Here is a 15,245-nt window from a genome sequence, read left to right as displayed (position 1 = left end):
AAGCAGTGGTATCAACGCAGAGTACTGTAAAATAGTTAATTATTGCAGAGATAAAGAAGCAGTGGTATCAACGCAGAGTACTAAAGAGATGATAAATTACTCACCGAGTTGCTCTGCCATCCTTGGACGCTTCTTTTCGGATGACTTTCTTATTCTTTCTAGCTGCTGCTCCTTATTCCCTTTATCCTTTATATCCGCTGCTCCTTCGCATCTTCCCTTTATCCTTTCTATCTGCTGCTCCTTCGGATCTTCCCTTTATCCTTTCTACCTGCTGCTCCTTCATGATACTCACTATTCACTCGCGAGAAACACGGATAATTACGATCACGCGCATATTAATAATGCACAATGCGACAATCGCGTGGGACGCGCGGCCAACTTCAGGTGTGACGCTAGAGACGCGAGTGGAAATGGTTAGTAACTATCCCTCTTCACCCCGCGAGCCCGCGCTTCGTACCGGAGAAATTATCGGAGCTCTATTAGTTAAGTATTAATTACACGTATTAATTAAACGCACAATCGCAACGCGCGATTCGGAATTGATCTGCTTCGCACTCGATTAATAATCAACAGTCGAGAATGATATCGATAATTTCACTCATCTGCTTGCTATATATCGTGCGATATTCGTCCGCCGTCCGAAATACATTCAGTTAAGTTGGGTTAGAGTCAGGACTGCACGCGCGATGTACTTGAGAGACGAGCACGTAAGTACAAGAATATTATATATATATATATTATTATTTAACAATTGATATATATCAAGTTTTTCCGTTTCTCAACTTATTCGGTCTGACGATTTTGTGCATCACTTCGCACTCTCTCAATCCAGATTGATATTATATCAAACATGCACAACACACTTTACATAACCACACAAATTGGCGAGCAATCAAAGTATGATAAGATATATTCGAACATCATTCAGATACAAGAAAGAATTATCGCTCGTAAAAATCGATCGCAATGAATAATCTATAGCTTGGATTCATATTTGTTGTAAATGTATAACATAAATTAAATGAAATATGTATGTATCTGTTTGAATAAATAATCGTTGTCTCGCTACGCTTACGAATCATACGTCGGTCGCAAAAGTTAATTAATATTGCGCAGATTGGAAATGTTGAAAGAATAATAGCATTTAGAGAGATAGTATGTAATCAAATTTGGATGCCGCGAATGACAAGGTAGCCGCACATACATAAACATTAGAGAGAGACTAAGGCTGCCCGAGTGCATTCCCTCTCTTTCTATATCATTTCTCTCTCAGTGATATAGAAAGAGAGGGAATGCACTCGGGTGACGCTTCCGAACGCAGCCTAAGTGAGGCAGAGAGAGAGGAGAGAGTGCGTTACAATTTTATACATAATTTTCCTAAAAATGATAGCAGCATTATACGTCGCAAATGATGAATATCATCTGGCAGTTATTTAGTGGTAGTTGCTCTCACAAAATATTTAGACACATTACACAATATAAATTTATATGAAATATTTTATTTCTCTTTTTATACTTTAAATTAATTATAATTATATTAATAAACTCATCCATGTATTATGGTTTTCCATAAGACTTGAATCATGCTTTAAATCTTTAATAAGTCAAATAAAAATTATAAATCGATGAAAAACTCATGATGATATCTCGCGTTGCAGAGAACGCGAAATAATATAAATAAAATCGTTTGATCGAGTGAATTTTGAAAAACGAAAAGGCATAATATAATACGAAATATATCGCGCGTACGATACTAAATTTCGATTGTGTATTTTCGGGCGAATTGTGTGTGTATCATAATTAGCATCAGTAACTCAATTCATATATAATATCGCGTAGTAGCAAAATAAAATTACCGATGTTATTTTTTCAAGTCTATTTATTTATTATTAGTCGAGTATTATACAAAACAGATCAATTTCAAATTGATTATTGCATTGTTTAATTAATATATATATATATAATTATATAAAATATATATATATATATATATATAATTATTAATTAATTAGCTGATTGAATTAATTGACAAATGTGTATCAAAATACGTAGTTACTTGCTAGCATTTTTTAAAATAATAATATGTTAAAAATTAATTAGTAAATTAACTTTTTAATCAGCTGATTTCTGTGAAAAAATATTAATAAGGTGTTAATTTGTTAATTAGAATATTTTTTAAAATAATATGTTATAAAAATTAAAATAATAATATATGTTTTAAATAATATGTCATAATTCTTTAAACTTGATTAATATTTTTGACAGTTATCAGCTGATTTCTGTCAAAAATATTAATCGCAGATAAGGCATTATAACATATTATTTACAACATATTACTATTTTACATTTTATAACATATTATTATTTTACAATTTAATTAGCAAATTAACGCTTTATTAATATTTTTTGACAGAAATCAACTGATTAAAGCGTTAATTTGCTAATTATTTTTTAAAATAAGAATATGTTATAAAAATTAAAATAATAATATGTTTTAAACTATATGTTATAATTTCTTAAACTCGATTAATATTTTTGACAATTATCAGTTGATTTCTGTCAAAAAATATTAATCGCAGATAAGGAATTATAACATATTATTTACAACATATTATACTATTTAACATTTTATAACATATTATTATTTTATAATTTAATTAGCAAATTACCGCTTTAATAAGTTGATTTCTGTAAAAAAAATATTAATAAAGCGTTAATTTGCTAATTAAATTTTAAAATAATATGGTAAAAAATTAAAATAGTAATATGTTATAAATAATATGTTATAATACCTTATTGATTAATATTTTTTGACAGAAATCAGCTGATAACTTTATTATTACATAAAAATATTATTACATATTATTTAAAATATATTATTATTTTAATTTTTATAACATTTTAGAAATTAATTAGCAAATTAACGCTTTAATCAGCTGATTTCTGTCAAAAAATATTAATAAAGCGTTAATTTGCTAATTAAATTTTAAAATAATAATATGTTATAAAAATTTAAATAGTAATATTTTATTTTATTTTATTTGTGTTACAGGTTGTGATAAGCTGCGTGCGAGCTTGACTGTGAGATTCGCGAGTGTCGATTCGTGCGATTATAGTTTTCGCATCGTTATTTCACATTGCGCAATGTACGCGAAATACGCGTACGATTCACGCGTCGCGTCGGGAGTGCCGTGTAAAGTGTCGGGCGATCGTAATTATTCGTGTTTTCGGGAGTGTCGCGAGTGCTACCATGGACCAAGAGAGGAGGAGGAGGCCCGGGGAGGCATCCGGCGACAGCGGAGCAACTATAAGGTATGCAAAATGAATATATAATTTTTCTTTTAAGAAATACATAATGTTATATTTGTTTAAGTATCTCTATATATATGTATTTTATTTGTTATTACAGGTAAGATTTTGTAATAGGAGAAGAGGAGAAGGAGACCCTGGGAGGCGTCGGCGATACTGGAGCGACCGCGAGATTCTCGAGTGTCGAACGGACGTTGATTCGTGCGATTACAGTTTTCGTATCGTTTTTCCTCATTGCGCAATGTACGCGAAATACGCGTGCGATTCACGCGTCGGGAGTGCCGTGTAAAGTGTCGGGCGATCGTAATTATTCGTGTTTTCGCGAGTGCTACCATGGACCAAGAGAGGAGGAGGAGGCCCAGGGAGGCATCGGGCGACATCGGGGCAACTGCGAGGTACGCAAAATACTTAAAAACATTTTTTTCTAAATTGTATTGAGACATTCGATCGTTTCCAGACTTTCAAAACACCCTGTACACGTATACACACACATATACATATACACATATATATAATTTGAATATTTTGTGTTTTCAGATCAATGTGTGTGCTGTGTACTCCAACTTCGCTCGACAATTGCACGTGTCGGTGAGTGAGAAATTATTTCAATCGAATTGAAAGTATTTTAACATTCCCTTTCTAAAAAAGATATGTCAAGTTGATTCTCGCAGGTATTGTTGCATCTTTTCCGCGATGCTTATTGACTGTCTTGATTCGCATTGTGCATTATATTCGTAGCATCGAGAGGCTGTCATCGCGAGGATTAGTAGTTTGACAGTTCGTTCAAAATAAAATTAAATAAAATAATATATTTTAAACGGTTTTAAATAATATGTTATAATACTGTAAACTCAATTAATATTTTTGATAGTTATCAGCTGATTTCTGTCAAAAAATATTAATCGCGGGTAAAGTATAATATATTATTTACAATATATTACTGTTTTAAAGTTTTGTAATATATTATTATTTTAAAATTTAATTACCAAAAATTAACGCTTTAATCAGCTAATTTCTGTAAGAAATACTAATAAAGCGTTAATCTGTTAATTAAATTTTAAAACAATAATATGTTAAAAATATTAAAATAGTAATAAGTTGTAAATAATATGTTATAATACTTTAACCGCGATTAATATTTTTTGACAGAAATCAGCTGATGACTGTCAAAAATATTAATCGAGTTTAAAGTATTATAACATATTATTTAAAACATATTATTTTATTTTATTTTTAACAAACTGTCAAATTGGTAATCCTCGCGATAATAGCTTCTCGATGCTACGAATATAACGCACAACGCGAATCGAGACAGTTAATCAGCATCGCGGAAAAGAGGCAACAATGCGAGAATCAATTTAACATGCCTTTTTTAGAAAAGGAAAATATATAAATTTTTATAATAATTATTAATTAATATATATATCTCTCTTTCTCTCTCTCTCTTTCATATAAAATATTTAATTTTTCCAAACGTCACTTTAATAGAATAGAATCTTTAATAGGATAAAAGCTCTGTATTTTTTTATCTTTCGGAAATTAAATATTATATAAACTAATACAAGATAAAGAGAAAGAGAGGAAGGGCGCAATATACATCGCAGAAAATATTTTACATAACAAATTCTAACTGATTTATCTAACTCATTAAAAAAATAATCCGTATAATTATACATATCTGCTTTATAAATAATTACAATCGCTTACGTTGCGGTTTTATTCTAATTTTTCGTAACTTGTCTATTTATTGATGTGAATGATTATTTATATTTAAACTACATTGATAATGAAAACAAAAAAAACGAAAGAAATTATTGTTTTAACATTTTTATTTTAAAATAACATGCATTTCTGCTAGTTACGATACTAGCAACGAGTTTCTCTCTGGTTTGTTTTCTAAATCAGTTTATAACTCGGATGCGCAAAAGTAGATCCGCGGGCTGATATTTCCGTGCTAGCCAGTTTACTGCCGGAGGGATTTCGCGTGATCCTGGACGTATCCTAGCTCAACCCCTCGAAGGGGCCCTCTTTCGAGGAGATCGAGGATGCTCGAGGATGCACGGAGGCCCTATCCTGAAATCCGAGACACGCGAGCCTCGCGGGAAATTCTTGGTTTTATATCCGAGCTCTCTTTCTCTTTTGCTCTTCTCGGTAAAACGATTCGCCAAGGGCGTCGTATTCTTCTCTCGTGTCTCGTTCGTGTCCAACCTCCTCTCCCTTCTATCGATGGAATTCTTGTTCGATCCATTTAGGCTCATTAATTTAGAGACAGAGATTTTTATTGCAAATAACACGCCAGCGTTAAAAAATATTCCAGATGAAAGTGATTGAGCTGTGAACTCTTGAACCTGCATTTTTATTTGATGCAGAATTTGTGTTAGAATATAATTAAAGGTAAAGGTGTTTTTGCATTAAATAATTAAAAACTATAATAAAATATCGGTTAATATTTTATCAAATTGTCTCGAGATGAAATTATTGATTCTAAACGATGAAATTTGCACGTGCAATTTTTCAATCAAGCGACTCTATGTGAAATCACATATAAATCACATAGAAATGCAAAAGAATTGGATTCTTTTGCGTGATTTCGCGGTTATATAAGCTATAATCAATCATGTCGTGAGAAGTCAGCACGCCGTCTGATTATATATGATACACGCGAATTGCGCGTATTCTTGCAATTAAATGGATACATTGATTACCGCGTGGTAATTAAGTACCTGGTATAATTAGAAGTACATAGGCCAGACATTTAAAACAAGGTATAAGATAAATTGAGTAATTATATTCACATTATAAGCATCAGCGCCGCATAGTTCCATCTATATATCGAGCTCGTACGTGACCCATTAATTTTATCTATATAAAGTATGATAATTTGAGAAATAATTTTGCATATATTTTTAAATATTACATATTATCAATACGCGCGGACATATCGTGGACGGGTGAAAAATGCGAAACGCTAAAGAACGAATATAATAATGTTTCATTTGCACGCAAACAAGATCAGTGCGCATGTAATGCTGCGAAATCTCATTTTACATAACACGCGATATATCCGCGATCACCGGGGCAAGATATCAAGCTGTCTGAGAGTTATGGAGAACGCATCTTTAGTTGAAATCTCAGACTTGGTGGTTTAACGAAACGCTGATATACCTACACGAATGATCCGACTTGGAAAGTGCAATAGGATCGGTGAACCGAACGTTACGGGGTAAACTTCACCGGGGTATGGGGGTGTGATGATAACACGTCTGGCCGCTACCGTCATAACTTGGCCCGTGTTACAATGTGCGGAAGGGCATGACCAGTAGAGAGTACAAAGATATAGCGGGGCGCGCGCGCGTGCAGAGGGTGCGGAGGTAAAGCAACCCCTCGAGGGGACACCGGCCGCGCGTAGCGGTGATGTGTGACGTGGCCTGACACGATGTCGGATCCCGGTGGTCGTGTTGGGTACGTCGCGGTCGTACATGATGTATATGGTGCACGGGAATAGGGGCGGAGCGGAGACAGATGGGCGTGCGGAGGATCCCTTTGAGGCTGCCGCGCGCGGCGCCACGGCCTCTGCGTCCTGCAAGTTCCTCTTCTTCTTCTATCTCACCTTGTATCCTTCCTCCTGCCTTCCCCTCTTCACCCACCTTCGTCCTCCTCGCCTCTCCTGGAGAGCTTCGCTCCTACGGCTACGCAATCAAGCCCAGAAGAAGTCGAAGAGCGCCCTCAATCCTTCCTTGCCCTGGCGCCACTCTCCAACACCGTCTAAATCATCTCTCCTTTCTATACTGCCGTGAAACAAAAAATTTTCCTCCGCGGTTCGAGAAGCCGCAAATCGTTTGTGATTCATAAGAATTCGATGCACGGTTTCACGTAACTTTTGCACGGGCTGATCTATAATACGACTGTCAGGAAAGAAATTTCTCTCGAAAGTTGCAAACAATTAATAGTGTAATCTGCACTTGTATATTGACTTTATTAACAGATCGATACCTAAATAATATAACAGCCGTAAACTTAGAGCTAGAATTTTCATTCTATATAAAAAAATTATTAAGTATCTATAGCAACAAGTATTTATACGATGATAGGAATTTAAGATGATGTCGTGAATGAACAATCTATCACTTCGCACGAAATCTTGTTATAATTAATGGATTTTTAAGTGGCCAATTTATCAGTATCGTCAAAAGTGAGAATCGAGGTTCGCCGCGGCAAAATAGCGAATTGTGCAAGATCACGCGGTAACAATCGATCGAACACATCGTTACGAAGGACTTTACAAGCCCGACTTCCCGGCTCTCGTCCCTAGGACAAGCCTTACAGCTTACTTAGCAGAGTGGGGTAACGGCGTTTAGCCTCCTGACTAATGAACCTGCGGGACCTGAGCACCCGGCAGATTGCCTGAGTTTCGTTTAAACTCCCGTGGAAAGGGTCAACCAGAGAGCTGAGGAAGATGGATGCTTGGATTATAACGTCGGATTCGAGTATGATCTACTCGCGTCATGATTTTTATATCGCTAATCTAAAAAAAACGCACGTAAAAGGAGATATTTTGAATTATTACGTAAATATTACGCAATATGATTATTACAATTAATTCTATATCACAAGAATCATTAATCCGATGCGAAAATATCGCACTTCTTTCTGTGTGTTTATGAAGAAAAGTTAGCGGTAATATTTTGAGGGCCTTCACGATGGTCTTTGACCCGAATCGAATCCTTCTCGGAAATTAGATGAATCGAGAGATGTCTTATAATTAATCAGGATCTAATTCTATACATTAAAAAAATTATAGCACGTGAAAGGTTTATCTCTTTTCCTATCAAAGGGTCAAAAAATTACATTTCCATTTCTATATAAGAAATTAATCCCCTTGTCAATTTTTTACAAAAATTTTTTACAAAAATAGATTTTACTGCTTTGTAAATGTTTAATAGAAAAATAAAAAATTTAATACAAGAGGGTTAAAGTAGATTAAAAACGTGAAAATGACATAAATTGTGTGTCAGATAAATAATCTCTTCTCTTTTTGCAAAATTTCATTTCACATAGTTGATGATGTGCAGAAAATGATGATGTTAGAAAATATCGCGTTCGAGAAGATGCGCGCTTTTCACAAAACTGGTAAATTTACAAGGAAATCTCTTCCGCGCGTCGGACGTCTTGATTGATTGGACAGTAACTAATGAACCGCGGCTAATTGCGCGCAGTAATATTCGCCAGCAAAAACCAAGCAAAGCATACATAGCTGACCCGTGACTTCCCTAAGATCACAGGACTCCCCACGCCGCTTCCTGGCCGCGACCTTCCGCCCGACCTTCCCGATGCCTCCCGCTAATTATTTTGGCTACCCTCTCATCGACTCTGTTTCTGTCTCTTCCGACTGATTCTTCTTTGTTCTCTTGGTCTATCTCCTTTGGCTCGCGTCTGCAGCAAATCTCAACCATCTTCACGTATTGATTAAAGGCATATATAAAAATAATACAATAAAAGATACGATCCATTAATTCGTAGATTTATCTCATTGCGGTACATTTATACTTTAAATAATAGCTAAGACACAAACAAGCATTTACGTAGTATAATATAATTTAAAATGTCTACTTTTCAAAAATATTATAAATATCGTGTTTAATTCAAGAATTTAAGAAAAGATTTATCTGATATATCGTGTCTGTGAGAAAAAGATTAAAAATTATTTATTAATTTATTACGGCCAATAAAAATATATAGCTCGTATAATAGAAACATGTAAAATAAATTATAAATTTCAGCAGGTATGTTAAGTAGAAATAAATATCCTTATTTACTACGGCTTCCTAAAACAATACGGCGGTGATAATATAACTGACGTTGACGTGGATTGTACAAATTTATTGTGGCAACTATGGGGCGCCATATAACGACATACAGTCACGTTTGCGGCGATCGAGAGGCGAGGGACTTTTATTAGATCAGCAATAAACACCGGCCCCCAGGGTCCTCTGTCGAATTTAAACGCCGCCGAAACAGGATTCGCCCACTGACTTCTAGAAATCCCTTCTGGCATCAGACTAGAAAGCAAAGGGGCCAATTACGTTGCGAGGGGGATGAGTGCCGTGTCAATTCTGGTTAGAGACGACGGTATTAACCCTCTATCGGGTCTCTTTTTAACCCTACAATCCACCGCGACGAATCCTCACGTTCTTCCTTTCTTCGGAAAGGACCGCGTCTAATTCAAATTAAAAAAAAAAGAATTGATACACTATGCCGAACTAAGCGAGAGATCCACGTAATTTTACTGGCAAACAAACATGTTAACCGATGGAAAAATAATGCTCTGCCTGCTATTAATATATGCTTGTATATAACAAGACATTATATATCATTATCAATAATTACACAGTAAAAGAGATGTTGAAATTATGTAATAGAGTAATGTAGATTTTTTTTTTACAAAGAAAATACTTAATTTGCTTTTAACTGTTTTTTCAATGTCTTTATAATTTTATACGTAGCTTTTTTTCTTAATTATAAAGATAACTAATGATTATTATATATATATATTTTTCTTTATTATAAAGATAACTAATGATTATTATATATATATATTTTTCTTTATTATAAAGATAACTAATGATTATTATATATATATATATAAGTATATATTCATTAGGCATCATATATATTAAATATTATTTTATAAATATTATTGACAATTTCGTTGTACATATAATGAACCTATGTTCTATATATACATTTTTTTTTAGTAAGACGATATGCTTCCTCTCTAATATTCAAAAATGTGCCATCGGCAAAACGAATGCATTGCAACAAGTTGATGGCTCTCTCTCTCTTGTGGAGAAAAAAAATTAGACATTCTTGCGAGAACCTTTTATGCTGAATTGTTCAATATTTGCAATATACGTGATATCGTGATTCTGGTTGCGCGTTAGGAAAATGTAAATAAAAAAATAATCGCTACGCGATTCTTTCTATTGTTCTCATACCGGTTAATCGAGAGGAGAATTCAAAGCAGCCTCCATTAAAGTTCGACGACGATCACGATGACTCGTCCGCCCTCATCGCGTATCGCTCGCTCGCGTAAGATCGATCTGATTCTCACTCTCTCATGGCTCGCCGATGGCGTGACAGCCGGCTAGGCAGATGCGTGGCAACGAGTTGACATCGAACGCTGCGGGCTAGCGTGGCTTTAGAGTTGCTCCTCGCAGACACGCACCCTGGCATTCTGGTGGAGCAAGGGGGCGCGAATAAAAACAAAGGGAGGAAACGAGAGAGATGCGAAAAGAAGAGAGACAGAGAGAGAGAGCTAAAGAGAGCTAGCAAGAGGCAGCGAAAAAATAAAAAAAAAAAAAAAAGAAAAAGAAGGGCTCGCCGAGAGAGACTCGGACGTGCGCGTGCGCCCGCGTGCACGCACGGCGCGGCTTAGGCACGCATACTGTCCGGTTTTCTTGTTGCCTATACACTACACTGGGCCTGATGCGCGACGACGGCCCTCGTCGTCTACTACGACACATAGAATAGTAATGAGGGACAGAGATATGAGGCGGGTCTTCCCCGTCGCCGCCACGGGGGAACCGCGCGGCGCGGAGCGTCGTCACGCGAGAACGCAACCAGCTGACGTTCTCTCTCGCTACTCGCCCCTGCGTTCTCCTTCGCACTCTCTCTCTCTTTCTCGCATCACCTAGTGTCTTCTTTCTCTCTTTCCATCCAACTCTTTCGTATGCATATTCGGATGGTCTCTTTCTTTTCCTTCTATTGTTGTCGCATTGTTGTTGCATATCTTGAACATCGATAAGACGAAATTAGAAAAAAATGCCTCCAGTTTTAGAACGAGAAAAATAGATCAATTGCGAGAAGTTAATTTTTCGATTTTATTATTTTTTTCAAGAAAAAAATATTTTTAACCCTCCGTTAGCAATCTGGGTTTTTAAAGACAAATTTTCATTTTTTTAACAATTGGGTTTAATATTTGGCTTTAAAATTTATTGGATAATTGTAATAGAGATATTAACAAATAATCCAGAATTTTTGGGGATTTTTTGAATATCCAAAACATAAAAATAATCTGGGGTGAGAACTTAAAAGACCCAATTTGCTGATGAAGGGTTAATATAACTAACAAAAGCAACTAATAGAGAGCAGAGTGACAAATAGCTTCATTACAAGCTTATGAAACTTATACGAATATAAAAAAAAAGTTGTAATATTATTATACATCGTCTTCTACATTTTCTAGCATTCTATTTTTTTTTTCGATTTCTTTACTCTGTATGTTCGATGATTTCGCCCGCCTTCTTGTCTCCTTTCTCTCTCATCATCCATACACCTCGACGGTGATCGCGAACCACCCCTTTTGCAAGAAACCCCCGAGAAACTCCTCTCGTACAGAGTTTCTCGCTCAATTCCACCCATGTGCTCTTCGTGCGAATACTAAGTTCCTTTTATCAACAGTCCATCACGATCGTTTGAGAACTCCAGGTGTTCGTCGCATACATTCGCAATGTCGTGCGTGCGAGCGAGGCTTTGTGGAAAGTCGCGGAAATTGCGGGTACTCGTGAGATTCGATTAGGTATAAGAAAGAGAATGGGAAACGCACTTACTCTCCCCTGCTTCTCTGGTAGTGATATTAGCTATTTTTGTAATGGTGAGTCAACAAATATCTTTCGACTTTTCTACGATTATAAATTGCTTTCCATTGAATCCAGTCGGTGCGAGAAAAAAGTGCGACATTCGGTTTTAACACATTAAATAGAAAATAACATGAAATAACTGATATGCAAAGCTAAAAGAAATTTACATTTTAAATTTCTTTTCCCACATTCGGATATGAATTCTTTTTTCTCCTATTTTAGCCGCGCATTCGATTATTAATTGATATGTGATATTGTGAATTGTAAATATAACAAATTATTTAAAATATTATAATATATCTAATAACTCTAATAATGGAATAATTTTTATGTACATATTACAACAGTATACGTTTAACGTTACAAATAAAATTATTTGATGTTTTTTCAACAAGATTTTTTTTGTAAAATCTAAAAATATATATCTTTTTTCTAGAATTTTAAACAATTTTTTTTTTTCGAGAAAGAAAAGAGACCCGCGCTCTTAAAATAAGAAACTTTTTTTATCGCAAATACGAGGAAGACGCGCCTAAGAATGTCGCGATCGTGTACCGCGGATTGCACGCGACTGTTGCGTTTTTTTTTTTGCTCTTCTAGTACTTCTGATAACCCTTCTGTTATATTTTTCACGCGTGCAAATTGCTGTCTTCTCCATTTCATAGTTTCACCCCTTTTGCGCGGCTCACTGCCCTCAAACGATTATACCTCAAAGTCCCGTTGGAGAAGAATTCTCTTTTCGCTCATGATTGCCGTGGCGTGAAAAATCTATAACGTGTGATAAAAAAAAGTCGCTCTCCATTTCGCACCTTCGTGAACAGAAAAAAGTTAGTCGTTTGCCGTCTCAAATTGTCCCGGGAATTAAGTACGGCAATTATCGCGCAACGATAATAATTTTTAATGCTTTCTGATAATATACTTTTGATCTTTACGATATGTTTTTAATTTCCGTTAACATATGTGTACAACGTTTTATCTCATCAATTTGCCGTCACTTTAACACACTCTTACTACATAATTACGCGCATTTAATATTACAACATGTGATAAATACTAAATATTTTTCTCATGATAAAAATCTAATATGTACATCCACTTGGTCATTAAATATCTAAAGCTCGCCTTAGCATTTGCCGAAACAATTACAATATGTTTGCAATAATGGAAATACATATTGTATACAAGTATTCACGAAATTACGATCATTGTGACACACGTGGTCGTTAAGGAACAAGTGGAGCTTCCCACGTAAAAATATGTCGAGAGTTTCAATCAAAACCGAAAAGACCGAATATCCGCCGGCGCTCGCAGTCTCTCATTGAAGGAGCTCCCGGTAGAGAACTCGCCACACCCCTCGCAGTCCATCTCTTCCTTTGCCTCGTGTGCATCGCGGCATTCTTTTGTTTCGGGCGTTCATTCAAGCGAGGGCAACCACCTTCAAAGTCAGTTTTTCCTCCTTGTCTGCATCGGGGAAAGAGACGAGGGGATATATGGGAATATAGCGGGAGAACACGCGTAGACAAACGGTCACACTTAATTGCAGGGAGGGCGATCGTACGGGTAATAGGGGCCTGGTCGGGCGACACTTCGATAGGTTCGATGCTTATTTTCTTGATCAATTCGAGAACGCATCGTGCCATCGTCAAAAATTATTAGATATCTCGTACGTTCGGGGAAATTTAAGTATTGGCTATTGTCGGGATATTATTAGATTCTAACATAACGTGTTTCTTCCATCAATGAAGCAGCTTTAAACTGCTCAACTGGATTTTACTACAATTCATTCATTCATTGTGAAGAAGAAAGTTATTTAGTTACATTTTCAATGTAACATTTGTATTCGTCACATCGCGTATTAATTCAACCTCTTATATTAAGAAAAGTTAAATAATTTTTAGCCTGTAAAGAGAGAAAAATCTACAATATAGTAATAATTTACTATATTTTGAAAACTGATCATAGAAAATTATTTACGCTTTTTTATGATATATTAAAGTAATACTCTAAATCTCTCTCATCTCGCAAATCATTAGAAAAATTTTAGTTAATTATAATTAATAATTATTAATTAGATTATATGAATAGTGCATTAAATTGTGATGCATTATTTTCTTCATCAATGATGCCAGCATTTTTTCAAATGTATATACATATATTTCCATAAGCGCTCATAATTCTGTCATCATTATTCGGTATCTTATTTCGCAAATCCTCTCCCGATATGCACGATAATCAATTTCATCACAATGGCGGGCAATTCGGCTCCTCCGCAGCATCCCTCGCTCCACGTCGCTAGTAGCCCCCCATTCATCCGTCCTGAAGGAGCCGCGTCTCCTCGCCCTCTCGTTTTTCTCATCGTGGTTCCTCGCTCTCTCCCCTTTGCTCGCGTCCACCTCCCCTTCGGTCATGTCTTTTTCTTCCTTCTCAGAGGTACTCGTGAAAGTCTCTTTGTTCGAACGACGACTCGTCCTCGTTCGTCTCATAAGTCGCCGACTCTCCTCGAAGGCTTTTGACTCTCGTGATCGAACGAGAGACTCACCGTGAGACTCACGAATCTGCTGCCTCTCCCGCCTGTCTAACGTTGCGTTCCGAGCTGTTGCTGCGTGATGTACTCTTTTCTCAGAATAGAAATATATAATAATATATTCAATGTAAAATATTTTACATTTAAGACACAATTCATTTTGATATCATTTTCGATAATTTAATATATATAAATATTTACTGATTTCAATAATAATATAACTGTTATTTAGATTGTAAAATTAATTAATAAAAAAAATTGAAATAATTTTTTAAATTGCAACTAAAAATTTTTCCGTCAACGAAAATTAATTCAAATATAAAAATAAATTTGCACATATTGCTAGTATCGCGCTTTGTTGTTTACATTTGCTTGTCAGAACATATCGATAGTTTATGTTGTTCTTATCAATGTTCTATATTTAAAGTAAAATTTTAAGATCCAGTTTCCCAGCTCAATATCTCCTCGCACCTCGCTACATTTTTCCTTAATGATATACTCTATCTGAAAAATTACGATACTTATTCTCATTCGCTTCTCTCTTGGGTGCACATTTTTTTCGACTACTATGTCATTAAATTCAATATCAGTGAAGCTCTAACGAAGAATACCTACATTTCTGCGATCCCATATATCCGATCTGTAATTTCAAGTTCGCATAAGCGTTTATATATGTATGTAAATGTATATATAGACGCATATACATGTTCTGAAAAAAGCACATTCGGTAAATCATCGACGCCCGACGATATCGGATTAATGAAATCGATTCCACG

General features: G+C 35.5%; 1 protein-coding gene across 3 annotated transcripts in view; it reads left to right on the top strand.

Moving 5' to 3' along the window:
* Positions 1-540: 540 nt before the first annotated feature.
* Positions 541-15,245, top strand: part of Dll (homeotic protein distal-less) — a 108,986-nt gene continuing 94,281 nt past the window's right edge. Inside the window, exons 1-4 of one of the 3 annotated variants that reach the window (XM_083044877.1) lie at positions 541-707; positions 3,053-3,312; positions 3,410-3,704; positions 3,847-3,897. The gene's annotated coding sequence lies outside the window, so the exon portion shown is untranslated. The remainder of the gene's footprint in view (positions 708-3,052; positions 3,313-3,409; positions 3,705-3,846; positions 3,898-15,245) is intronic. The other 2 variants (XM_083044879.1, XM_083044878.1) reach the window with 2 other exon arrangements.

Source organism: Prenolepis imparis, unplaced genomic scaffold, assembly GCF_030444845.1.
Source record: "Prenolepis imparis isolate NDT839.2.m4 unplaced genomic scaffold, iyPreImpa1.0 SCAF_8, whole genome shotgun sequence".
Classification (NCBI taxonomy): Eukaryota; Metazoa; Arthropoda; class Insecta; order Hymenoptera; family Formicidae; genus Prenolepis; species Prenolepis imparis.
The sequence above is the reverse complement of the archived record's forward strand: the minus strand, read 5'-3'. Positions and strand labels throughout refer to the sequence as shown.